This window comes from Equus caballus, chromosome 16 (genome assembly GCF_041296265.1).
Source record: "Equus caballus isolate H_3958 breed thoroughbred chromosome 16, TB-T2T, whole genome shotgun sequence".
Taxonomy (NCBI): domain Eukaryota; kingdom Metazoa; phylum Chordata; class Mammalia; order Perissodactyla; family Equidae; genus Equus; species Equus caballus.
In genome coordinates, this window is record NC_091699.1 from 86292824 (window position 1) to 86318191 (window position 25368).

The following is a 25368-nucleotide window of genomic DNA, read 5'->3' on the forward strand; positions in this document are numbered from 1 at the left end:
ATGGAAATAAGAGGCCATGCCCTATGGTGTACTTGGCTATGAATGGTGACCTGGCTTGGTGGTGAAGTGCCTAGATTTGGGAACGTGACTTCCTGGGTTTGAATCCCAGATCTGCTACTTCTGATTGTGTGGCCTTGGGAAAGTTAACTAAGTTCACCGTGACTCAGTTTCCCCAATCTCTCCCCATAGCGTTGGGAGGATTAATTGTGGTAATACAGCGCATTGCCCCTGGTGTAGCTTTCTGACTCCAGGCTGGTGAGAGGCCCTCCCCAAGCATCCAGCAGAGTGGTCCCTGGGGTCTGTCTGGGGCCTTCCCTGGACATCCCCAGCTACCCTGGGGCTTCTCGGCTTATGCTTTGAGATCCCTGTTCCCGTTGCAGAGGGTCTAGCCTTTGCTTGAGCACTGACTGAGAGCAGTCCAAAGACATTAAAGGTTTAGGTCTTTCTTCCAAGGCTTTGCTTCCTTCTACTGCTCAGCCGAGAGCACCAGGGGGCATGGCAGCCTTGGTCTCTGCTCTGTGGACCATATGGGCTCCACACCAATCGCTTCTTCCATGTGCCCCACCTCCACAGAGATGGGAGGGGGCTTTTAGACCTCCTTATGAAGGAAGGCTCCCTTCTCCTGGAGTCAGGATTGTACCCCTCGGGGCCTCGTGTTACACACTTCTCCCTAGAAGAAGCAGCTAATGGGCAACACTGCGAATCATATCCATGCAGACTAGGGGCTTCCCACTGACTTTCATTCCAGAACTCTGAGGCTGAGCCACAGAGAAGGCTCTCGTCCTCGCTGCCTGAACTACCCAGAACCAGTTCAGGGTGTGGCACATCTCCTGGGACTATGATCTGAGCAGACTCTTGGCTTTCAAGAGCAGGATTCTGTGACTTCCCACCTTTTGGTAAATGGGGACTCTGTTCCCCAAGCAGTGTCATAAGCTGAACATTGGCACCATCATCAGCTCAGTCATCACAGGGCGGGCCCCAGACCTCACAAAGGTTGCACAGCCCAGCCTGCCTGGCTGTGATGACAGGGGCAGGCTCTCACATGGCCGGGGAGCATTCACATTCATGGTTGATTAAAGAAGCGAGGAGCCTTCCTCATTACACTTTATGACTCGAGGCTGCTCCTTTCTGCATTTCATCCAACAACAGCTTATCTAGGGAGAGAGAGGCAGGACATTTAAAGGCTGTTCATTTAATAAGATTTTAGCAGTCTTAACCTCCTGCAAGTCATTTGTCCCTAATACACTTAAGGCTTTTTATCTGTGGAGCAAAGCACAATTGGTCACTTAATGTCTTGAAAAACATACTTTACATCACAACGAGAGTCAAGTGTTAATTTGTCTTTCCGTGTCTCCGTGTGTCTCATCCTTCTGGCAGCCCTCCAACATTTTGTTCTCTGGGCCACCTCTGCCCTCTTTCTAAAGACATTGCTAGGGCCCTGGCACCAATCCCTTCCCACACATTTCCTGAATGCCCATTTCACCCTTGTCCTAGGTCTGCTGGTGCTGTTCAGGTACCATGGTGTACAGGAAAGCTAATCACAGCCAACTCATCACGAGCACTTGAGTGTTTTACCTGAATCAATTCACCTAATTTGGGAGAGAGTAGTACATCACCACTGGCATTAAAGGGGAGATATTAGAAATACGTGGAGGGATTTTTTAAAAATTTTCTTGCTGCCCATTTAGTTTAATGTGTAAGAGATAAGTGTAACTTTCACATTACAACCGTGATTTCAGAGCTATGAAATGATACAAAATTACCTTTTTAAGTCAGTTTATTTAAGTAAAAGTGACTTGATTTGAAGAAAAATATTAAGAAAATGATAGGAGAAGAGGTATATGAATCTGCACACTTCTTTCACGAATACCCTTTGAGCGCCTACTTAGTGACAAGCATTGTTCTAGAACCTGAGGACGCACAGTGAACAAAGCAGACAAAAAAGCAGAAAGACCCAGACATTCACTGCGCAGAAGTTATCCAAACGGCCAGTAAACACATGAAAAGGTGCTCAGCTTTATTAAACATCAGAGAAATGCAAATTAAATCCTCAGGGAGCCATGCTAGACATCCACTGGAATGGCTAAGAAAGGAGAAAAGAAAAAAGACAATACCAAGATTTGGCAGGAATTTAGAACAACTGGAACTCTTGTGTATTGCTTGTGGGGATGTAAATTGATATAACCAGGTTGGAAAAGTGCTTGGCGGTATCTCCTAAAGTGGATCCAGAAGTTCCACTCCAAATTGTTACAGCAGAAATACATACATATGTTCCCTAAAAGACGTGTACAATATTTGGGAAATGAATGGGTCTCAGAAAATGCCAGTTGAATGAATTGGAACCTGTTCTGGAACACTCTATTCAGAGGCAGATAAGACATTGTCCTTGTCTTTGAGTAGCCCCAGAGTAGATTGTCTTCATCAAACACACTTTTTCTGAGTGCTTACTGTGATCTGGGTTTCAGGACTAACTCAGATATGGCCCTTATCCTCTCAGGAAAACATAGTCACTGACCTCAGCAATCAGGAGATCTTGGCCTTTTGCGCTCATCTCAAGGACATTTGGTTGAATGAATATCATTATGGGAAATTATGGTTTATATTCTATAACTGTTTGTTTATGTAATTATGTACTCTCTCTCCATGAAAGCAGGAACCTCATCTGTCTTATTTCCTGCTGTGCCCCCCAGGACTAGAACAGCACCTGGCTCAGAGTAGGGGCTCAGTGAGTATATGCTGGATGCAAGGATGGATGGATGGATGGATGGATAGATGGATGGATGTAAGGATGGTGGGTGGATGGATGGGTGGATGAATGGGTGATGGAAAGATGGAAGGATGGTGGATGGGTGGATAGGTAGATGGTGGATGGGGGGGGATAGAGGCTGGAGGGATAGAAGAGTGGGTGGGTGGATGGGTGGATGGATGGAGGGAGGGATGAAGATTAACATAGGTGGGAAGAGCTCAGGAGTCTGTAGGTAAACTCTGTTTCTGCTAGAGGCAGGGGCTTCCCACCATGTAAGGAATATTCCACAAAGAGTTTGACAAACCCTACTCATCTCTGCCAAGGACACCCACCTGCAGTTTGAATTATTACAATCAACCATGGACTTTTTTTTTTAACTTAAGACGTAGATTAATATTTCAAGAGAACACAGTTCTAATTTATAGCCAAGACCTTTGGTTTAATCAGCAAATGAAAAAAAAAAAAATTCTGTGAACATCCTTGGCTGGCTCAGTTTTCCCATCACTCCCGGCTGGGTTTACCTCCTTGGCCCTTAATTATTCCATTCGCTCACATGGCTTTATCTCTGACACTTTGGGATGAAAATGCGATTTGCCATTCAGAGGTTTCAGCACAAATCACCCTCCAGTCAGCAAATTGAGAGTCTGATAGAGGAATAGAGGGTTGGGCAAGGCTTTGAAAGGATGTCTTTAAAGTGTTTTCAATTAAATCTGTGTTATTATTTAGGACAGTGGAGAATCGTTTACGTGCATTACAGGGTTTCTCTGGAATCTCAGTCGTGCTGTTCTTGTAACTGTAGCATTAGCCACAGAACCCGGGGGCAATGTGACAAGTTTGCTTCTTCAGTCAAATATTGTGTGAGCAGCACCTACTGGATAGCTGCTTTATATAGGCATTAAGCCAGGTCTTGTGGGGTCACTAAGAAATAGTTGGCAAAGCCCTGCCCTATCATATCAGGGGTTACCAGGTTGTAATACAACAGAAGGGGGAAAAAGATGGTCGAAGGAATGAACATTATTGAGCCTCTCTAGGCTGGATCTGCTCTCGGTACTTGGTCTGCATTCACTCAATCCTCACAGCAGTCTGTAAACAAGAATCATTACTCCCATTTCACAGACCGGAGACCTGAGGCTCAGAGCATTGAAGTGGCTTGCCCTAAGCCACACAGCAACTTAATTGGCCCCTCTGAAAACCTGTGTTCTTTCCACTACAGCACACTGTCTTCTGGAGAGGCCGGGGGGCTGGTGCCCACCGTTCATGGAGGGCGGCCTTACCCACAGCTGTGAATCCCGGTGCCATCATACCAGCCAGAGGAGGGAAACACGCCCGTAGGCTCGCTCTCCCCCGGGGATCCCCGCCCATTTTCTGCCAGCCTTCCCAGACCCCCAGACTACAGGACCGCCTATTAAAATTCTGTCACTTCCTGTGCTCTTCCTTCAAAGCACTTGTCACAGCTTAAAATATGATTATTTATTTGTTTATTTGTCTCCCGCACAGACTGTGAGCTTTATGAGGGCAGGAACCTCCTCTGTTGTGGTTACCACTGAGCTCCAGCTTTGGCACAGTAATTGGCACAGAGTATCTGTAGACTGAAATAAGAAAAGAGGAAGGAGGAGGGGAAAGAAAGAGACATTAGATCCTCTTCTTTCAGGAGCCCCCCGTGACTGCTATGGCTTTCCCGATGTTCTGTTCTCGGTACTTCTCTAGCTTTTGTAGTCAGTGAAACAAACAGACAAAACAGCCTGGAGTTTACTTATTCTCCAAACTGACTGAAAGATAAGAAGCTGAGCAGGTCTCAGTCTCTAGGATCCCCAGACCATGAAGCCCTGAGTTACTTTGCGGGGTCTTTGAATTCCATGCCCTGCCAGGTTCCACACACACACAGCCTGCGTGTACTTTGCGGCTTCACATGCGATGGTCATTCATAAAACAACATATTCACGTATATATAAATACAAATGGTAGCTTTAGGTCATTGTATTATTCTCTCAGGCCGTGGATATTAATACAACTATGTGTAAAGCCTGAAATGTTTGAAATTGAAAAACAGACCCTCATTGATTAAAAAAAAAAAAAGGAGGAGCAACAGCTGAAGATGCTCTACACTTAGTCCTTGAGTTAAGACAGACGTCTGAGAATCACGCTGTAGCTGGGCCTCCTTCCGGAGCCTCTCAGAACAGTTTTACCGATAGCAATTTCTACCGAACACTCACTGTGTGCTGAGTGTCAAATTGAGCACATATCGTGCATTATATTATTTATCCTTACCACGACCTATTTTACAGATGAAGAATGCTGAGACTCAGGGAGTTTAATTTGCTGGAGGTCATGCAGGTAGTCAGTGACAGAAGTGGGAATCATACCTAAACCCATGCCACTTCTAACCCCTTGGCGTCAACCGTGCGCTATTCCATCTGACTGGCTCCAGCTCTTACTGGAGTACACCTGGAGTGATGCTCAGACCACGTTGAAGGTGTATAAGAACCAGCCCCCAAAACTCGTTATTAGATTAATAAAGGGTGATGTTTAGGACAACAGTCTCTACGTCATACAATGTCTTCTTTTGAGAATTCACAAGAGAAATTCCTGTCTGGAGTCAGTATAAGAAAAAGCTCTACTTCTCTTTTAAAAAAAGGTATCTTTTCGTTTCTTGGACGTGATAAGACAATGTGACTCATCAAGCTTCCTCTTTGCATTAGCTTCCACAAAGCTTTGACCCAGCCGGCTGCCTGGTCTGCTAAAGAATGTAGACCCTTTCAGCATACAGTTAGGGGACAAATGACATACACTCACTCCAAGACTTCATCTTAACTTTCTGCCTTAGCCTAAGTCCCTAGAAAGCAAAGTCTGAGGCCAAAGCTTATGAGCTTCTCCTTTAGCACAAGCAGCACAAGCCCAGGGGGCTGAGAGTGTGGGAAAGGGAGGGAGGCAGGCAATGAGGGAGGTAAAGCAAAAGGGTGTGTTATCAAGCTGGGGACAAGTTCGGCTGATTGCTCTCCCAAAGCAACTAGTAACTCTTAATCATTAACTACTTGCCTTATGTGGGGAGAGAAAGGGAGAAGAATTTGTCCACCAGCACCTGTCTCCCATTGGCCCAATATTTGCCCCAGGAGCGTTCCTGCCCTGTACGTCTGGGTGGCATGAGTCCCACTGCACCTCATGCCTCAGAGACACCCGGGGAGTCCCACAGCAGGGTGGGGGGCTGTGGAGTTGTGCCCTAGGGAAGTCCATCACTGGCCAGGGGCTGGGCGGACCATGTGGAGTTATTTGCCACCATGGCAGCTGGAGCCAACAAGTGGCCATGTCCCCTCTCCCCGTCCTCCCCGCAGAGAGATGGTGCTGAGAGCTGAGGTGTCTGACAGAGTTTCCGACCCACATTTTCCCCTCCATGTCTTCTTATTTCCTGACTTTTTAAAAATCGTGTATTGATTTTATCCTCACAAGCCACATTCAATATGTTTTGTTTGGGCCAGGGTATAAATAATATCCAACAATTTTTTGCTGTGTGCTCATCCATTCTCTCAGTAAAAGTCACGTCCTCAAGGTGTCCCTTCCCTCTCATCCTCTGAAGTGCCCCCAAGAGAGTCTAAAGTGAATGCTTAAGGCTGAATCAGCGCAGCCACTAGCCATCCTCACCACCTCTCTTCACAGAACAAGGTAGCCTTCACCTCACATCTCATGCCAAGTACAAGGCTTGTGCTTCCGGAAGTATTTCCTCTGAGTCTCGGTTATATTTGTCATTGGAAGCCCCAAGAATCTGCAAAGACAGCATGTCCTCGGAATCCCCAACACTGGGCACGGAGTCTGGCATTGTGGGCACTTGGATGTTTCTGCACTAAACCAAATAGTTAGCAATAATTTTAATAATCACCATCTATCAAGCATTTACTGTATGCCCCACACTGCACTAGCTGGCTTACCTCGTTTAGCCTTCTCGTAACTCAGCTCTTTCCAGCTGGGGCTCAGTCATACGATCTCATGAGGAAACCAGTTTTCTGTGATGATGGATTTGCCAGGAAAAATCGCATATAGTTCTCTGACTCTGTGAAAGTCAACCCAGTGTTGAGCCCTCAGTGGGTTTGCTGCCTCCAGATGATTCTTTCTCCTGATTCTCCTGGTCTCAAGCTTTGCCTTTTCACTGAATGACTTGTGGCCTCATCTATTGACCGCAGTGAAAACAGTCCACCTTTCTAGAACTCAGCAGCAAGGCCGCCTTTAATTACCTAGTGTCTTCAAGGTCCCTAACGTGTAATTAGCCTGACTGGGCCTTGTAATTAAATGGTCAGCCGCGCATGTGGGAGGACACTTTCGGCTCTGGCATTCTCTTCTTTTTTTTCTGGGCTGAGGGCTTGAGAACTGCAACCCAAGAGAGGAAGACCCATCTGGGCACCAAGCAGCCCTCTGGCTCAGATGCTGGGTATCATTTAGAGCCAGGGAGGCTGGTCTTTGTGCAGGGCAGCTCCACTCCCTGGCAGAATTGCCCTCAGTGTAGTGGGTGGTATAAACCCTCCATCTCCCAATCTCTCTCCCTGATGCCTCTGATGGGCCTACCCAGGTGCCTGAAGTTCTGCCCATTGCCATGCATGGGCTCCAGATACCTAAGACCCCTGTAAAAACGCAGATGTTCTCATGGAGGGGAGGGCAAGCTGTGGAAATCAGAATATTTCATGGGGAGTCAGGGAGGCTCAGGTTAGGGGCCCCCAAAGTGGAGGCTCAGGAATTCGGAGTCAGCTTGTGATCCCCAGGAATTCTGGTCATAAATATCTCCTTGTTCACCCACTCAGCGTAGCACACAGACATCTCTTCTAACTGAGTATCAGAGGCTGGCCCCAAAACCAGCCTTGCTGGTAATTGTTTAAGGACCCAGAAAATACCTGGGAATTGAGAAGACAAACCAAGCAGCATATATACATACATGTATGACCACAGAGGAAAAGCATATTCCAAAATTAGGAATACACTCAGAACCTGTGAGGGAGAGAGAAACTTTCTAATGGGCGTGGGCAATCACTCCATGGAACCAATGCCAACCCTTCACCAGGGTTCTCCAACCGTGAATCTAAAACCTGGACTGAGTTAGGAGGGGGAGAAATTGGGGTAGGCGTTCCTGAATCAGAGTGTGGGGTCTGCATGTGATTAGTGTTGCATTGTTATTGTTGGTCTGGCTTCCATGTTGTTTAGTTGGTTGGAGGAAATGCCTAGGAAGCAAGGCCGCCTAGAACTCGGGGGACCTGGGTGCTGGTCCCCATCCCCCTCCTTGAGCTCCCTCAATGACCTCATCGTGCGTCTGCAGGCTTTACTCTTTTCATTTGTGGAACACATGCTACTCACCCATTCGGCCTCCTAGGGACGCTGAGGACAACATGGGATAATACCGTGGAGTACTTTGACAATAATGAAGTATTATTTCATTAATGAAAAGTGATTAGTGCTATTGCCGTTAACAATGGTTATTAAGTATCTATTATTAATACAAATTAATCCTGAGTCTGGTGAGGAATGAGGTGGGTATGGATAAATAAATAAGATCTAAATTAATGGGTTTAGAGGGAGTAATGATAGTGATTGAGTACCAGTCTCGCTCCCCTCAATTCTGGTTGAGTGTTGGGGTGAAGGAGAGGACCCCCGGAGGCTGTTAATGGAGTGAGTCTGGCTGCTGGGAGAGCCGGCCCTTCACTGAACACGGCTTGGGCACGAGGCACCCCCTCCCCAGATCAATCAGTGCCCTCCTGACCTTGCTTTTGTTCTCTCGCTCTCTCCTGCCTACCTGATGGCTTGCCACAGTGCCTGAAGTTCCATCGCTTCCTCCTTCAGCTAAGGGACTGAGATCTAACCCAGGCAGGGCCGTGTGCAAGAGCAGTCCCCATCCACTGCTCTAACGCCCTTTGCAGGCCATCAGCCCCCATGGCCATCACGCAAGGATGAAGGCCCTGCGTCAGTCCTCCGGCAAACCTGTAGGAGCAGCCCTCTGATGCCTGGACTCAGGGCTACGTGCAGGGAGGAGGGACACCCCTGGCAGCTAAATGCTTAGGGACTCAATGGGATGCCTTCGGAGGCCTCCCACAATGCCCACCTCCACTGGACCTGCAGGAATCCCTCCTGGACACGCTCTTCCAATTCACATCCATTAATGACTTTTTTCTTTCCTGATAGTACCACACAGTGGTTTAGAGGAAAGCTGCTCCAACTTCAGTGCGCATGCAAATCACCTAGCGATCCTGTGGGATTGCAGGTTCTGATTCAGAAGAGCAGGAGCGGCTTTAGGATTCTGGTCTCTAACCAGCTCCCAGGTGATGCCTGTGCTGCCAGCAGATCTGAGGCTGCTCATTGGTGGCCCACACTCTGAGCAGCAAGGCTTTCCGGCAAGGCTCTGCACACAACTCCTTGTGTGGTCTTGGACAAGTTATTTAACCTCTCTGAGCCTTAGTTAGTTTGTAAACTGGGGGATTTAATAGTATTACCTCCAAGAGTTGTTGGGAGAACTAAATAAGGCAACGCATGCAAAGTTCTTAGCCCAGTGAGCAGCACAAAGTAGATGAGAGAGGGTGGTCCTCACAGCAGTGGTGACTCCAGGGTGACAGTTTGGGAACTTCTCCTAAGTGGCCTTTCCCTGGGGAGACATTCAGCGAATTGCAAGAGCACAGCTTTCAGGCTTAGCCACCCAGGCCCAAGGCCGAGCAATTCCACCCTCTGAATGGAAAGACTTGCAGCAAGGGGGCACACCTTGGCCAGGCTGAGCGGTCGGAGGTGCAGAGTCCTGTCTGCGTGAGGGGTGGACGCAGGACGGCTGCTGGGTGCCCCACATCACAGTGCGCCATTTCCACGCACAGGGTCTGTGGGCATTTCAGGGAACAGAGCCCTTAGGAAATAGCGTTGAGCTCAGGGGGGAACCTGGCTTTGGGGCAGTTCGGTGGGTCTCCAGTCGTGCACCGTGGGGCCCGCCCAGCCCTTTTACATGTCTTTAGGCAGATGAGATTTCTGGTTGGTTTTTTATCTAAAGTCGTCACAGATGAGACATAGTGAGAAACACTCTTCAAAACACTGAGGAATTCAGAGGTCAGGGCTCATGGGCCTGGCAGCAGGAAAGGATCTGGGGGGCTGAGCAGGGCAGGAGCAGTGTGGGGAATGGAGTGTGGAGTCGGGGAGCTGGCCTTGGCAGGCTGACTAGGGTGGGAGGAGGAGGAGAAGGAGGGGCAAGCAGAACGGAAGTGGGGTGCAAGAATGGAGTCTGGTGCAGACAGCACTGTGAGAAAACAGCGTTTGGAGAAGCGAGCGTCAGGAGTCAGGTAAGATGAGTGCATATCTTCCCTGTTCTGCCTGCGCAAGTTACCACACACTTAGTGGCTTCAAATAAGAGAAATTTAATTTATTATCTTATAGTTTGGGGGTCAGAAGTCTGAAATGGGTCTCGCAGGCTAAAATCCAGGTGTTGGGAAGGCTGAGTTCCTTCTGGAGGCTCTGGGAGAATCAGTTTCCTTGTCCCTTCCAGCTTGTAGAGGCCGCCCGCATTCCTTGGCTGGTGGCCCCTTCCACCACCTTTAAAGTCGGCACTTACACATTCCAGCCTCCACTTCCATTATCACATCACCTTCTCTGGCTCTCCTGCCTCCTCTTTCACTTCTGAGGACCTTTGTGATTACATGGGACCTTATAAGATTACATAAAGCTTTATAAAATGGGAAATTGTCCTGGGTTATTCAGGGGGAATAATGCGGGATAACTTTCCATCTCACAATTTTTCACTTGATCACCCTTGAAAAGTCCCTTTGCCGTGTAAGACAACATATTCACAACTTCTGGGGATTAGGGTGTGGGGATTAGGATTTGGGGGCCCTTATTCTGCCTGCATGTTGGGGTGACTTAAATGTGTCTGTCTCTCAGGATTTTGTGGGAAATGCAATTTAGTAAGGAAGTTCCTAAAAAACAAAATGAAATGTTTACCCCAGAGTTTGGGACAGGAAAAAAGAACATTTCAGGACTCAGCTGTATGAGCTGGTTTGTAAGGAGAGTTTCCCCTGCACACAGGGTGCAGTGGTAGAATCTGCTTCATCGGGGCTCCCCAACAAAGAACCACAGGGCATACCCGGCAGCCTGCCTGCCACAAGGACAAGGAGAGCTTGCCCATCTTTGGCCTTCCCTCCTTCTCCTCAGCCCCTCCCTCCCGTACCAGATAAACCCGTGAACTCCCTTAGAACCTCAGTGTACGTAGGAAGAACTCTCCTGTGTGTTTCTCCTTTACTGTCACACTACTACCAGATGTGTGGTTTTTCTTCCCAAAACTAAGCAATTCCCTATGACACCAGCTGGGTGTCCTACAATTCAGTTCACTTCTGACACCAACCAGAGTTAGAGCAGACCCCAAGGTTGAGGGCTCAGTCCCACGAGACTGCCCCTACTTCCGGTCCCCGGGTTACCCACAATTCCGTCCGACTTGCCTACAAATGGGGGTTCGCATGACCCCCTCCTTGGATTTGATCATTTGATAGAACAGTTCGCAGTACTCGGGGAAACACTTACTTGCATTTACCAGTTTATTATATAATAAAGGATATGATAAAGGATTCAGATGAACAACCAGATGAAGAGACACACCGGGTGAGGTCTGGAAGGGTCCCAAGCACAAGAGTTTCTGTTCCCCACGGGGTTGGGGTGTGTCACCCTCCCAGTACATACATGTGTTCACCAACCCTGAAGCTTTCTGAACCCCTTACTATTGGGATTTTTGTGGAGGCTTCATCACATAGGCCAATCGATCATTAACTCAGTCTCCAGCTCCTCTCCCCTCTCTGGAGATTGGGGCCTGGGGCTGAAAGGTCCAAGCTTCTAATCACAGTTTTGTCTTTCTGGTGTTGGCCCCCTTCCAGGAGCCCATCAAGAATTACCCCATTAGAACAAAAAAGACACTCCTATCACCCAGGAAATTCCAGGATTTAGGAGCCCTGTGTCAGATGGTCCTGTCACTGTCACTCAGGAAATTACAAAGGTCTTAGGAGCTCTGTGTCAGGAACTGGGGGCAGAGACATATATATATGTCTCTCTATATATCTGATTATCTCACACTCAGGCATAAGCATAATGCTCTATAAAGTGGTCTGAAGTCTGAGCGCCTCCCCCACTTCTGTCGGATCACTAGAGAGGGAGCCTCAGAGGCCTCCCGGCTCCCCGAGCGGATCTCAGCTTCTTCTGCACAGAGAGGGTACCTGTTACACAGCAGGCTGCTTGCATATTTATTGAATGGATGAATCAATGAATCAATGAATCAATGAATATGGTTTACAGACCCTGTAGTAGGAGGCTTTTTAAATTATTATTTAACCAAAGATTCTCCTTTTAAAAGTAGCACTTCCTGAACACATACAACACCTCAACATTTGCTATTATTATCACATGGGGTTCAAAGAATTTTCTGTCCTCATACCAAAAAAATGTGGTGACCCGCTAGGTAGCCACTTTGCTTGTTCTGTCATGGTGAGGGAGAGGCCTGAACGCAGTCTACATCCCTTGAGCGCTTTCTGAGACCCCGGCCCTGCACCTGGGGAACATGGTGGGAACAAGAGAAGGCTGTTATGGGATGAATTGCGTCCCTCAGAAAAGATGTTAAAGTCCTAACCTCCAGGGCCTCAGAATGTGACCTTACTTGCAAATAGGATCGTTGCAGATGTAATTAGTTAAGATGAGGTCATACTGGAGTAGGGTGGCCCGGTTCCAATATGACTGGTGTCCTTATGAGAACATGGCCGTGTGAAGACACAGAGACTCAGGGAGAGGCCGTGTGAAGACAGAGGATCGGAGCCATGCCTCTACAAGCCAAGGAAGGCCTGTGGCTACCGGAAGCTAGAAGAGAGCCTGAACAGATCTTCCCTCAGAACCTTCAGAACAAGGCGCCGGCACCTTGATTTCAGACTTCAGCCTCCAGAACTGTGAGACCAGTAAGTTCCCGTGGTTTGAAGCCACCTGGTCTGCGGGGCTTTGCTGTAGCAGACATAGCAAACCAACGCAAAGGCCACACACAGTCGTGGACTAGCCTTCCCAGTCTTGTTTGCAGACTTTGTAAAATGTGGTCCCTGAACAGGAGCTTGGATGGAAGCCACGATGAATGAGCCACACGCATCCCGGTTAATGCAGAGGGCCATTTATGTTTTCTGACGTCTGCCTTGCACCTAATCAGCACTCGAGAAGTCCGTGCTGAGAGGTTAATGTGGGCGTGGAGGTGGTCCTGCTACCCGTCCTCTCTCCCAAGCATGGGACGGTTGGTGCTGGGCAGGTTTTTGTGTTTGCATGAGTTTTCATTTTGGCAAGGAGTGGCGCGGGGAGAAGGGATATTGCTGGATTTTAAACTGTTCCCAAAGCTTTGCATGAGATCGAAACCCAGGTGTGAAAATTCCACTTGGCAGATATTCATAATAGCCTGGTCTTAAGATCTTGGATGTTCTAATGTATTTAAAACTGCGACTGTTCCCCTAAAGATTTCTACAAATTCTCCCACATTTAATCGACTGGTAGTTCAAAGGAAGTACCCAATTTGTTTGCTGTGGAATCCCAAGCAGAGGCAACCTGTTCGCACACGCCTTCTCTGCGGCCCGTGTGAAATGCAAATCGACCTCCCCCACAGAAATCACTCTGCAAGGGGAACAGGTGACCCACTGCGGAGAGAATGGATCTCTTGTGGCTCAGCAACGTGATGCTCATGGCTTCAGCCCACTGACAGCCTGTGATTACAATCAGGCACTCCGACTTCCACCAGCGCAAGAGCAGCGTGGGAGACCCATGTGGTGGAGGAGCTGGGCTGGAGATTCAGCAGCTCCATTGGAAATGCTCCACCGGAGAGCTGACAGACACGCCCAGGCAAGCACGTGGCTGGAGGCAAGGCCAGCCAGCCCCAGGCGTCTGGTTTACAGAGCCAGTACCTGGGGAAGTCCCGGTGAGTTTTGAGATGCAGGATGTGCTTGCTGGCTGGCTCATGGTGTTTCTTTGGAGATGGAAACATTTAACCAATTCCATTGAAGATCAGCTCAATTTTCCAAAGGGGCAGAATGTATTATTTGAATTATTCAGGGGAGGTTTGTTCACCAGCCCTGCAATATGAGATATGTCAACTAAATTATAATTATGTTTCTCTAAAGATATCCACTGAGATTACTTTTTTTTTTACTAACTTGCAAGGAGGAGTCAGTCTGTGTATTTACAGACAGCCAGCTTCAATGTTCTGAGTGGCAGAATGAAAAATTAATTTTCTTCAAATACATTACTGAACAGTTAACTGCATCTCAATAGCCTATTTGTTTAATATACTGGGGTCCTCTCATCTTTGGCAAGAAAGAACTTTCAAAAGCACAGGCCCGAGGACAGGAAGCAGGAGTTCTGGGCTCCAGCCCTGCCGCTAACAAGCTGTTTCACCCTGAGCAAGTTCCTGAGACTCTCTGGGCCGGGCAGGCTGGTCGAAGTCTCCAGGAACCCTCCCACCTACTCTTCTGCAGCTGCCCACAAACGTCAGCCTCATGAGGGTGAAGCGGGTGAGGCGCGACCGCTCCCTGCTTTTTGTCTGCCTGATAAGGAACGAGAGGAGAAATTAAGCAGGGAAAGAAATATTTCTGCACCAAAGTATTCCCTCCTTTCATTCCTCCTGCAGATCATTGGTTCCTGTTCCAAATCTCCAGGAAACTGAGAGAGCCCTGCTGGGAGATGTCTCCCTCTTCTGCCGGTTCCTCCTCCTCTTTGCCGATGGGCCTGGAGGCTGAGGGCTGTGTAGGGCGGGGCCTGTTCTCCCTGATGTGACATGAATCTTCACCACCCACCTCTCTTTCTTCACACTCCCCTCCCAAAGGTGCTGCCTGGCCCCGGGGTCCTTTAAGCGCTCCCCTCACCTTCTCTTCCATAAGGTCTTTCAGCACTTGGTACCCAGGATTTGATCCCCATTGTGGCTGGAAGGCTGTGGGCCCAGTAACAGAGGAAGAGGCCTCAGGGGAGAACAGGTGCATACCTGGAGCTTCAGCCATGGTCCCTGTCGTCATGGATCCCAGAGTCGAGGGCTGGCCTGACCAATAGGATAGCCACTAGCTGGGTGTGCCTGTGGAGCACTGAAGCATGGCTGGTCTGAGCTGAGGCGTGCTGTTGGTGTGACACACACGAGGGACTGCAAACACTTAGCAAGAAAAACAGAATGTAAAGTATCTTAATAATTTTTAATATTGATTACATGTTGAAATGATAAATGGATAGTAGATTAAATAGAGTATATTGTTAAAGTTAATTTCACCGGCTTTTTTTAATGTAGCTACTAGAAAATGTGCAGTTACACATGTGCCTTGAGTGTGTGAGGGACCGGGAGGGTGGGGCGAGCGGGGAGGGTGCGGGCTGGCACAGTCAAGTAGCCTGGGGGCACGGTGGGGAGAGATACAACACTAGGAGGGTTGGGCACGTGCTGGGCTTACTGGGAGGAGGGCAGAGAGCTCATGCTAGGAACAAGGTAAGTAACTGAGGAATATGGGGCGGACAGAAGACCAATGGTCATGCCTACCTGGTTTTAGCACTCGCTATGTCAGGTGCTGCTCTAAGTGTTTCACAAGTGCTAACTCATTTAATCCTCACAGCCCCATGAGATAGTTACCGCTGTTATCATTTCCATTTTATAGATGAAGGAAATGAGGCACAGAGGGGGAATGTAACTCGCCTGAGATCACACAGCCAGAGTTTGAGCCTGGGCAGCCTGGCTCCAGAGCCTCAGCACTGAACTGTACGGTACCCCCTGTCTAGGGTCGGGCTGAGGAGCGAGCACATGGTCTGTGGGTGTCCCCACAGGCTTGGGGCAGCTCAGAGCCTAGTGTGAGGAGACAGGAAGTCTGATCCGGGGTCAGGGGGTTTGGGGCTCATCAAGGGTGTGCTGGCAGCCGTGGGGCTGGAGAGGGGCAGAGACGGACGCTTCCCCACCTGGCACGTGCTCTGCCAGGCTCTCTGCCCTCCATGTCACAAGCTCTCCTTTACCCTCTGTGCTCCAGCGGCAGGGCCATCGTCTCGCTGCTCCCCCTGCCTTGAATGTTGCACCCCCATGGGTCCATTCACCCTCCTTCTCTCCTTCACCTTCACTTCCTGAGCTCCATAACTAGGTCGGATCTCCCAATTGCGGGCTCATACAACCCCTGGTACCTTCCCTTCGTTGTATATCTTTCAGATATTACGTTACGCCTATTTATGTGAGTATTTTATTTTGTGTCTATTCCCATAGGGAGGGAAGTGCATCTATCTTTGCCCACTTTATATACTCAACACCTAGAATAATTCCCGACCCATAATTACTACCAATAAACATGCGTTGAATAAATGATCAAATCTTCCTACAACATAGGTGTTCTACCCATTTTATAGATGATGAAACTGGCACTCAGCAAGTGTAAGAAACTTGCCCCAGGTCCCATTCCAGGTGAGAGAGTAGAGCTGAAATATCCCCTGAGCTGACTCAGTTCAAAGCCACTGCCACTGGTGGGAAAGCAAGGACAGTCCCACACCCCCAGGATGCGCATCAAAGCAACATGCACGGGCCCTTCCCTAGGCAGTGTCTTTTGGGGACTCCCCATATCTGATGACCTCCACCCTCCTTCCTTCGCCCCACAAGGCTCTCATCTTCTACCCAGAACCTTCCAGGTCTACGGGGCCTTCTCCACCCTTTCTCTTGGACTGCCATCTGGCGAGGTTGCCAAGAGTCCACGTATTTGACACTGACATGCCCTTATCTCCAGGGCCATGCCCCAGTTTTCCATGCTGGACCCTCCTGTCCCCATTTTCTAGAGGAACCATTTCCAGTGTTGCTGGCTGTTCCGTATTCATTCGTTCATTCCTTCATTCAGTCACTCAGTGAACTCTCGGTATCAAGCAGCCATTGTACCCCTTACGCTGCACCTCAAGCAGCTCAGTCTTCTGCAGCAGGGGTAACACCCTCAGGATGGGACTCCAACCGCTGCAACCCCAGCCTAAAGTGACTTCTTTCCAGACAGTTTCTTTTCCGAGGCGAGCCATCTGCTTGGTCTTTGTGCGGTTGACTGTGATCAGGGAAAGAGCACCTGAGGAGAAACTGTCCCTTTCCTAATTGTCAACTTTAAGACGCGTGCTTCCTGGCCTGTTGAATATTACACCCGCTCCACACACGGGTGCTCACCGCCTACAACAGGCGGGTGGTGCCTCGGCCCCAGGGCCCCACAGGTGTCAGCTGTTGAGGAAAACATCCCCGGATGAATCCGTGGTGCATCCCAGAAGCAAAACCCGGGGAGGAGAAATAAAGTTCAATGGACTTAAGAGAGACTTTTTTCTCTTGGGGGTTAAGATAGTCCTAATGCGAGCAGACACCCAGATGCTTTGGAAAGCAGTGGGAGGAAGGAGGGGCAGGGGGAGCAACTGGAGAATGGGAAGGGACCGGCAGAATCGTCCTGTTGCGTCACGTTCCCAGTGCCTGTAAGGTGCCTAGGACATAGTGGGAGTGTCCCACATTCCATCGTGTGTGCTGAGTGCATTTCACAGCATGCGTCTCCTGAGATTTTGTGTTCCAAGGTGATGTTCATCAGGGGCTCACTAAACCTTCTGCTAATTCAGTACTGAACCCAAGCACTACCCGACTCTTGATCCAACGTCTTCTTTGTTTCTAACAGGGAAACAAAATAAATGAGGCCAAAAAATGTGGGGAACTGCCTCTTGCGTCCCTAGCACTAGCATGTGAAATTCTCTGAGGCAGAGGTTCTGGGACTTCGCCCGCAGCATCACGAGGAGAGTCTGTTGGGACACAGGCTGTCTGCCGGCCCGCTCCGGACAGTCCGATTCAGTGGGTCTCGGTGGGGCCTGAGAATCTGCATTTCTAACAAGTTCCTAGTGTCTTAGTCAGCTCAGGCTGCTGTAACAAAACACCACAGACTGGCTGGTTTAAACAGCAGATGTTTATTTTCTCACAGCCCTGGAGGCTGGGTGGTCCAAGCTCAAGGTGCTGGCTGATGCTGTTCCTGGTGAGGGCCCTCTTCCTGGCTGTCAGATGGCCGGCTTCTCACTGTGTGCTCACGTGGCAGAGGGAGAACTCTAGTCTCTCTTCCTCCTCTTGTAAGAACTAATCTCCCACCCCTGTGACCTCAGCTAAACCTGATCACCTCGCAAAGGCCCCGTCTCCCTACCCTCACAATGAGGGCTCGGACTTCAACATAGGAATTTGGGGGACACAAACGTTCAGCCCATCACGCTAGGGGATGCTGATGCTGCTGGTCCAGGGACCACACCTGGAGAACCCCTGCTCGAAGCAGTCTTGCTAGAAGAAATCTGTTTAAGCGTGTTAAATGAGGTTTTTCCAAACACTTTTGACCCTGGTTGCCTTTGTTCACGGCACCTCTTTCAGAACACTGTTTTAAAACAAAAGCCCAGTTGGGAAGGAAGCTGGAAGGGTCAGAGGAGAACACACTTTCCCGAGTGACAGCTGGGGAGGGGCCTCATCTCCCCTGGCTGGTCCCATTCCTCCTCCTCGCTCCTGCAGGAGACAGAGCAGCGGAATGCACGATCCCACTTCATTGTGAGCAGACTTTCTGCCCTGACCTCTTGCTGCCATGTCAGCCCCGCCAACCCTGCCTCCACCTCCGTGGGGCCTCTCAGAATTTGCCGACCAGCCCTAGGCTGGCCAAGAGAAGCTTCGACTTGGATGAGAGACTAATTGAAGTGCACTTTTTAGTACATGGAAATGAGGGCGTTAGTAAGACCTGGAAGTTAAGGCATCTTCCCAGGGTGTCGTCTGGGGATGGGGAAGGCAGATCTGATTGACACTGTTTAAACGCAGTGATGGGAAAGAATAAACCAGCTGGTCCAGTAGGCTGATTACATAGGCAGAACTCATAGCAGGGGGCCAGGCATGTCGTCTGTGCATAATACAGGTGTGCTTTCTCTCCCCAGGGTGACTTTAAATCCTGGGTGCCAGCAAGTCTCAATTTACATGTTGCAAGCACAAATTGCAAGGACAGTTTTTCAGTTTTTCAGGATTGTTTCGGGGATTTGCCCAAATGTTGCTCAGCCGAATTGCAAATGGGGTGGTCTCTTTGACACAGGCTACCTTCCATGTGCCCTGCCCCCCTGTGCTCCACCGCCCTGAGTCAGCAATTGCTTTTTGACAGAAGGCCCAGCGGGTGCTTTCCGAGCTGTCAGGATCACCTTCCCCTGAAAACACACTGTACTTCTCCCTGCCTGTCCCGAAGTGCAGGTGCGCTCCGGGAAGATCTTAAATAGCTTTGCAAATAAGAGTGGCATCTTTGCTTTGGCATGAGGTTGATCTTGGCACCAACCAAAACCTCGTCTTTCTAATGCTCCAAACAGTGGCCTGAGGCCAAATGGCTTTGCAAGTCCACAGCGAGAACCGATTTGCATGGTGTCAACCCTCCTGGTTCAAAAGCTCTCCATTTCAGAAGACGAGGTTCAGTTTTGACCTACCCTTTGATATGTCCTGTGGAGCAGGTGCTCATGCAGCCCTATGTGTCCGCTGTCCTCTAAATTTAACACTTGATGAGGCTGTTGAAGTAAAGAATGGCTTTCTGGAAGGCAAGCCACTAAAGTAATACACTTTAGCATGGTGGAGAAACCAGCCCACTGCTCTCCGGCAGCCTCCCCTCTGGCCACGCGCATCTGTCAGGTGCATTTGTTTGTTGGAATTTATCCGTCCATCACCATAGCATCCATATCTCTTAACTGATTCATCAAAGTTTTCACTTCGCTGTAATCTCCTCTATCTTCCAGTTCACTAATGCTGTGATCAGCTTTCTGGTCTGTGTTTAACCTGTTGATTTGCTTCTATTTCAACACTATGTCTTGTATTTCTGGGATTTTATTTAGTTCGTTTTCAGACCCGCCTCCCCTGAGTCCCTTTCCCAATGCTCCATTTTCTGTGTTTCCTGGAATGTAAGTTGGATCATTTTTCTCACACAAGCAAAGGCTCGCTTCCTACTTGTCTTGCAGGTTTTCACTCTGAGCTCATATCCTGCTCATGCCCTAGGTTGTAGGCACCTTGCTATGGAGAGGCTTTGAGTCTGTCTTTGCTCGGGGCCCTGAGGACTTCAAAGATGCCTATTTAAGTTAGTTTCTGAGTTCCGGGTTCCACACCATGTGGGCTGTGTACATTTGGACCCAATGCACAGGCACAGAGCAGGTGCAGGGGTCTCACTTCTCGGAGGGCCCTCGTTCCAGAGTGGCTGGCTTCCTCCCTGCATTCCTAGGTCGGTGGCAGCGGTTTTCCCAGGACCCAGGCTTCAGACAGCCCTTTGCATCTGCAGGCTTTCTGCAGACATACATGCCAACTCGGGTTTCCTTTGCACAGAGGACCTGAGTTTCCCTTCCTTGTTCCTCCTGGGCCTTGGAACCATGGCTGATCAGGCCGGGGTGTGGGGAGTCACAGCCCCTCAGTGGCCGTGCAGTTTCAACTCTCAGTTGCAGCTTTGGGTTTTTTGGTTTTTATACTTTAGGAGTTCTCTTTCTGGCTCTCTGATTTTTGTTTTATTTTGTTACCGTTGTTTTTATATTTTATCCAGCATCTCAATGCATTTAGAAAAGGAAAGGGGCTTCCGTATCTGCTCCGGCTGAAAATATGTGCTAAGCATTGTGTATGCTTTATTTTAGCTCAATTTGCACAACCACTCTATGATGTAAATACTATTATTACCCTCACTTTACAGATGAAGGAGCCAAGGATTAGGAAGTTTGGATTGTATTCCCAAAGTCCGGAATGTGATTCTGCAGAGATTCCTAAAGCAGGCATGACTCCCAACCCATAACCCACAGGCTCAGCATGCACGGACTCCTTCCTGCGCCTCCCTTGCTGCCCTGCCCATCTCATTCTGTGGCTGCCTCCAGCCCACAGGCAGCCGGTCACCAACGGGCTGCTCTCTCTGTCAGACCCGAAATCCCACCAGAGCTTTCTCACCACCCCCTGCTCCACGTGATCCTTCCCCTGTTCAAATGCTTTCCATCCTGCAAGAGCCTGTCCCAGACACACTTCCTCAGCCTTTCCCCTCCCTAGTGTGTACTTTAAGTTCTGAGTAGGATGAGGTAGAGAGGTGAGGATGGATGAGAGAAGCATCATCAGAACTTGGCTGTAAGTTAACTGCAGGGAGGGAAAGAGCAGGGGTTCGAAGCCCCCGCCCCACCCCCCCCCCCCATTTTCTGGCGTGGATGATGTACCGGAAGAGGGAGTGTTTGCTGAGGCGGTGAGCGCAGGAGACGGAAGAGGGAAGGCTGGGGCTCAGGGGATGGTGAGCTCAATTTTGGACACGATGAGCGTGAAGTGCATGTAGAACATGAAGTCGGGCCATTTGGGGACAATCGGACATGTAAGTCCATCACTCCAGAGATAAGTGTCTGCTCAAGATCCTGATTTGTCAGTGACTATTGAAGCTAAGCCACTGGTTGTGTGTGAAATGGAAAGACACACAGGGTGTGTGTGACACACAGTGGGCTGTGTGTTACATCTAACTCCCAATACAAACTCCTTGAGATTAGAAACCATGCCATTTCTTTCTTTTTCTTTTCTAAAGATGCCTAAGAGAGCACTAGCCCTCCTACGTTATAGGGCTGGAGCGAGGATTAAATGGTATAAGGAATAGGAAAAGCTGCCTTAAAATTGAAAAGCATGTTCCAAGATTAATTGTTGTTATGACTACCATCCTCCTCCTCCCACTCAAAACCCCCAGACCTCCTGTTGCCTACAGAATAGAAGCAGTCCACGTCCTCGGGCCTCAGTTCCGAATCCATCCTTGCATCTCTACTCCCACTCCTCACCTTCCCAAACCAACCCCACCCCCCCAAGCTCTGTGTCTTTGCTCCTTCCCTCCTCTCAGTGCAGTCAGACCCCCGCTCCCTCACAGGGTTAACCTGGCACCCTGCACAAACCTGTGGGGCGCGAGTCACATCTGTTATAAGCCCTTTTTGTCAATTCTGTGGCTGGACTGGAAGCTCCATAAAGGCAGGTGCTCTCTTTTTTTGACAAAGCAGGATGCGCTTGCAGTAAATGTCTGCAGGAATGAATGAATGAGTGAATCTCCACATGCCTCAAACCTGCATCTTTTTTGGCAATAGAAAAAACAAAGGAAGGGGCTGACCCCATGGCCAAGTGTTTAAGCTCGTGCGCTCCCCTTTGGCAGCCCAGGGCTTCGCCCATTCGGATCCTGGGTGCAGACCTAGCACTGCTCGTCAAGCCACGCTGAGGCGGCATCCCACGTAGCAGAACCAGAAGGACCTGCAACTAGAATATACAACTATGTACTGGGGGGCTTTGGGGAGAAGAAGAAAGAAAGAAAGAAGGAAAGGAAGGGAGGGAGGGAGAAAGGAAGGAAAGAAGGAAGAAAGGAAAGGAAGGAAGAGGAAAAAAAAGAAAAGACAAAGGGATGAATAAAAGAATAAGAGGTTTCTGCTCCATTTGCCTGGAATTTTTCCTTGCCGTCTATTCCTAATGAAATCTTAACAGTCCTTTAATATCCATGCTAAATACTACCCTCTTCCCACCAGAAGTCATCTCTTCATCCCCTGGGGTCCCACAGTGCTTTGCCCGTGGTGCATGACACTGATCTCAATTCCCATTACATTCGAGTCTTTTGTGTACTTGTCGCGGCCCTCCCCCACGATTAGACTGAACATCTTGAAGGCAGAACACAGATCTGATAAGTGCTGCATCCTGCGCAGCCCTCAGCACGCGCCCCAGCAGGGAGTCGTTGATAGGCAAATGTATCTCATGTTCAATAGCTGCATTCAAAAATGATTTACTGGGGAAACCAACGTGGAATTTCTAGGGCGGCCTTTTCTAGGACATTTGGACCTACCCATCAACAGCCTGATCTCCTCCCCTCTCACAGGGGGCTTCCTGGGCCCCGACTCACCCTGGAGTACTAGTCTATTCCCAACTCAGACCTCCTTTGGTATTGTCCCTACTACCCTTCCTTGACATTTGTCCCTGGGTCTCTGGTGTCTGATTCACTCACCAGCTAACAGCAGCTGCAGCCGCCTACCTGGGGGACACACCTGCAGGTTTTCGGAGAGCAAAGTGCCTTTGGTCCAGCTGAGGCCTTGGGCATCATCTCAGGAGATGGCACTGGACTTGCATGGTGCCGGCTGCGTTCACTAGTGATTCATGAACAGTCGGGAATTCAAGTTCTTCTCTCCTCCCAGGAAAGGTCACTTTGCCTAATTTCCTTCTTTTGTGGTTGAGCTGTGCATTGACACATTTATTTGTGCTTCCTCCTGGCTTGATCATTTTTCAATTACACTCTGTCCCTGCAGTTCTAGCAGAGGGTTAATGCGGGTTCTTCGTGATCATAGATCCACATTTATGAAGCCCTAATTAGGCGCTTCCTCTAGCTACCTTCGTAGATGGCTTGGTGTGGGAAGTCTGCAGGCAAAGCCTTGTCTGAGCCAGCTGCCTGTTTGGATGCTCACGTAGGAGCTGGCTGGAGTGCTCCCAATCGTTCCTGCCTCCGAGTCTTAGCCCAGGCTGCTCCCCCATCCCGGAAGGTCCTCCCTTCTGACCTCGGAGAATGTAAATCTTGCTATCATTTGTGACTCATATTAAAGTGAGATAAAATATATCCCTTTCAAATTGCCAGGAATTTCTGTTTTTTAAATACTCAACGTGGTAAGGGTATAATGCACGAGTATTCTCATACTCTGCGGGCAGGAGTATAAATAGACACAACCTTTTGCAGAAAGAAAATTGACAATATGTGTCAAGAGCCTTCAAAATACCTCCAGCCTTTGGCTCAGTAATTCCGTTTCCAGGAATCTTTCCCAAGGATATAATCGGAGATGCGGACGAATATTTATGCACAAAGGAATTCATTAGAGCATCATTTATAATTGCTGATACATAATTAATACCTGATGATCCAGGAATATTTTAGTATAGTAGAGTACATCCTGATTATACAGCCATCTAAAGTAAAGTTGGTTAAGACATTTTAATGCTGATGTTAAGCAAAACCAGCAAACTTTCAAATTTTATATATGGTGTGATCCAAATAGACCTTGCCCAACTGTTGTTTCACAAGATGTTTATAAGAATGCTATAAATAGAAAGTTCTGTTTTTCAGCAAGGTTGGGAAGTTATTACAGGCATCAACTTTGAGGCTCGCTGGGAGCCTTGGATATGCTAATAACACGGAAAATCCAAGAAAGCGAGGCTTGCTGTACAGGGTCACGGTTTTCTGTGGGGCATCATGAGGACTGCTGTGCACTGGAGCTCACTTCGGAAAACGCCTAGGGGAAGACCGTAAGATGAGAGGGGTCGCCGCCGCTGTGCGTTATGGAATTGTTTTATTTCCTCCTTGGAATTTTATTGTGTTGTCCTACAAAAATGCTGTAAACATTATGAAAGAAAGCGAGCCAGAGGATCATCCTCTGCCCAGCTTGGGCAGGTGTGGAGTGCTGTAGAGTCAGTGGCACATGGGTTCAACATGGCAGCCTAGACAGGGGAGCCCCCCGTGCTGCCTGGTTAACTCTGATGTTCTGCCTCCATGTCACAGGGCACGGGGTGTAGTCAGGGTCACGGCACTGCCACCCACTCGCGTCCCATCCTGGGCCTGGCCAGAGGTTTCCCAATGCCTCAAAGAACATCCCCAGGATGTGAACCATACTCCAGGTCCTGCTGGCTGGCTATCCTTGATGGCAAACAATCAGTCCAGGGTGCATTGGGCTTCCCTGGATTGGATGCTTCCTCATTCAAATACTCCCCATGGTCCCCACTCTTCCATCACCCCTAGGCTCTCTCTCTAGGTCTTCCTTCATGTCCCTCCTATGCCCCTTAGTCGGCCCCACCCCAGTCCCAGGCCTAACCCAGGAGCCCTGCACCCTGCCCAACGTCTGGTCTCAGGCATCGAGCAGAAGGGGAGTGTAAACAGGGTTAGGACCTCTAGTGACGTGTAACAGGTACTGAGCTGTACACTCAGTGGAGTGTAACAGGATTTTGGAGACATCTGCCTGGATCCCTCCTGACTACCTTCCCAGGACCCCTAAAAAATTCACCAGCCTTTATCAGGCTAATGGGCTTCAAAAGGAGAAATTTTCTGAAACATGAGATAGGACAATATAAAAAGAACATCAAGAAAAAAATCTATTTTCCAAAATGAAAGGGAAAAGATCATTTAGCATCCCTGTTGGTGTTATCTATTCATGAGAAACAGCACATTTAATCCAGAGTGGGATGTCGGGAGGGCTTTGATGCCCTCACATTGGGGCCATCTTCATGCAGAACTCATCTGTCTCTGCTGCCACAAATGGCAGGGGCAACGTAGACTAGAGGACACAGATGAGAGACATTTCAGAGGTGGACTCCACAGGGTGCAGAGGCATTAGAGGGAGAGAGAGTGTGGGGGAGAGAGAGTCTAGTGTGACTCCCACGGCACTCGCTTAGGGGATCAGAGGGAGGGGAGCACCATTCTGCAACCTGGCCATCTTTTACGCTTCCTATCTCCCTTCCCAAGATGTGCCAGTCTTGGTTTCTATTTTGGATCCTGCTGTAGGAGTTCAGTCTCTTGGGGTCAGGAATTGTGACTCTATCCTAGCCCCCAATGTCTCTACCTATCCATTAAAGTTAGGTTTTGGTTCCCAGTCCTAAGACCAGGAGTCTTAGTTACAAA

General features: G+C 49.0%; 1 protein-coding gene across 2 annotated transcripts in view; it reads left to right on the forward strand.

The window, feature by feature from the left end:
- The window catches only part of CLSTN2 (calsyntenin 2), a 552389-nt gene that overhangs the window by 493046 nt on the left and 33975 nt on the right, over positions 1-25368 (forward strand). The gene's annotated exons all lie outside the window — the stretch shown is intronic.